This window comes from Tachysurus fulvidraco, chromosome 17 (assembly GCF_022655615.1).
Source record: "Tachysurus fulvidraco isolate hzauxx_2018 chromosome 17, HZAU_PFXX_2.0, whole genome shotgun sequence".
In the NCBI taxonomy this organism is placed as follows: domain Eukaryota; kingdom Metazoa; phylum Chordata; class Actinopteri; order Siluriformes; family Bagridae; genus Tachysurus; species Tachysurus fulvidraco.
In genome coordinates this window covers 6,165,707-6,168,233 of record NC_062534.1, presented here as the reverse complement: position 1 = coordinate 6,168,233, position 2,527 = coordinate 6,165,707, and positions in this window count along the sequence as shown.

Genomic DNA, 2,527 nt, shown 5'->3' with positions numbered 1-2,527 from the left:
TAAGTCAAAATAACAAGTCATTAAGTCAAAATAATGACATCGTATCTAGACCTAATGAGTTATTAAGTTGAAATAATAAGACTTTAAGCTGAAATAACTATATTGCAGTTCACGGCTTGCGTAACTGTGTATGGATTGGCAATGAGGTGATTAAGCTTAAAGTTAAATCCAAAGTATTAAAAAAAAAAAAAAAAAGGTTTACTGAGAACAAACAAACATTTAATAAGAAATTCCAGACCGCAGACCAGGTTAGCAGTCATGATAAACAGAGACCTAGCACTTTTCTGATGCATGCAAAAAATATGTAAATAAATAAATAAATAAACAAATAAATACACAAACAAACAAACAAACAAACAAACAAACAAACAAACAAATAAATAAATAAATAAATAAATAACAATGGTTATGTGGAGGTTTATATGTAAAACAAAGGAAGTAAAAAATCCAGTAAGAATATAGTAATAATAATAATAATAATAATAATAATAATAATAATAATAATAATAATAATAATAATAATAATAACAACAATAATAATAATAATAATAATAATAATAATAATAATAATAATAATAATAATAATAACCTTCATTTTCTATAGGGCCTTTAAAAGTACATCTCAAAGCGCTTTACAAAAACAAACAAAACAACAAAAATTCACCACATAATATAAAGATTAAAACTAAAGCAACAAGAATAGACTATAAAATAAGTACAATGTAAAATAACAATTGGTCAATTAAAAGTTAAAAAAAAAAATAGTTTTAAGCTGAGATTTAAAAATGCCAAGAGATTTCGCTTGCCTTCTCTCAGTTGGAAAAAAATTCCAAAGTTTTGGAGCCAGTGAAAAGAAAGCCCAATCTCTCATCGACTGTAAACGAGTTAAAGGAACAGTTAAAAGACCAGTTTCAGAAGAACGAAAGTCGCGAGATGGAATATAAGGAATTAAAAGCTCAGTCAGATATTGAGGAGCTAACCCATGTAAGGCCTTGTAGGTAAGCATTAAAACCTAAAATCGACCCTAAACCTAACGTGAAGCCAGTGCAAGGACTCCAAAATGGGAGTAATATGCTCTCTTAACTTTGTTTTAGTTAGAAATCTAGCAGCCGAATTTTGCACTACCTGCAATTTGTTTAAGGTAGCCTTTGACACCCCAGCCAACAAGGCGTTACAGTAATCGATACGGGAAAACACAAAAGTGTTGATCAGTCTCTCAGCACCAGAAAACGACACCACTGGACGCAATCTGGCAATATTTCTGAGATGGAAGAAAGAAGTTTTAACCGTATTTTGGACATGTGGCTCAAATGTTAAATTGCCATCAAAAAATAACCCTGGATTCCTCAATTTAGTTTGAAACTCCACATTTGAACCATCAAGAGTTAGCGTGACTGACCCAGCTTTGCGTAATCTCAGTCTATAGAAATCCAATAAGAAATCAAATTTTTTTATTCAGTGCTGACTGGAGCCTGAAGCTTCAACTGTAGGTTGAGTGAGCAGGGCATTTCGACCATAAAGTGAAGGTGAAGGTTAACAGACAATGTACATGGTTTAATAGAGCACTTGTAACTGTAGTTCCCAGTTCGATAAGTGCATAAGGCCTGAGAATTCCTTTTTGTTCTGACAACTCAGAATGCTCACCATTCCACAAATTAAGGACACCAGAATGCAATTCTGTTTATCTAGGTAAGATAAAGAGCTTGTAGATGGAGTATTATTGAGCGAAAAGTTCAACAGGCCTGTGTTTTGCACTCCGTCGGATCATGAGCTGAATAATAATATCAACCAACAAAAACATGTGACAATGAAAGATTTAATGGAACAAACTATGAATTATTAAACCACCCCTGCCTTTTCCTTTTAGAGGTTTTGTTCAAATAGGAGGAATATCCTATTGTGGGAATTTGTGAGTATTTATGTAGATTATTTATATCACCATGTCCTATTCTGTATGTACATCATCGGTCTCGATATATTTTGGATGACTCTAGAGTGATTATTCAAAGAGATACAGTGGTTTTGAGGAATTTATAAAAAGGTTTCGATATCAAAGTCAAACCGAATAACGAATCATTATCTCTGAACACTGTATACAATATTTCTCTTCTTTGTCTACGATTATTATGGTTCATACTGTCAATTAATATCAAGTCTTGTAATTTTACAGCTCCGAGTTCTAGAGTGATGACAGAGATGGCCTGCCATTCTACTCTCATAAGCAGCAGCTGTCTGCCCGGTGATGAGGAATGTGTCGACTGACGGACGAAGAACTTTCTGGAGCTTTCATTAAATGGGTTTGACAAGGCCTGTCATTATCGCTCAAGCGTGGCATGGAGCGGTCTGCCCCATGGGAGACAATGCTCATGCTGCTGCTTGCGCTTTAAAATTAATAAGACAATCCACACTAGAAATGATCATCAGGGTGCTACTTCTCATCGGTAGAGAGCACTTTATGGAAAATCATTCAAAATAAGGTTAGTTGTTTTTTACGGTTCATCTATCCATGTCTATTGAGTTCTGCAGC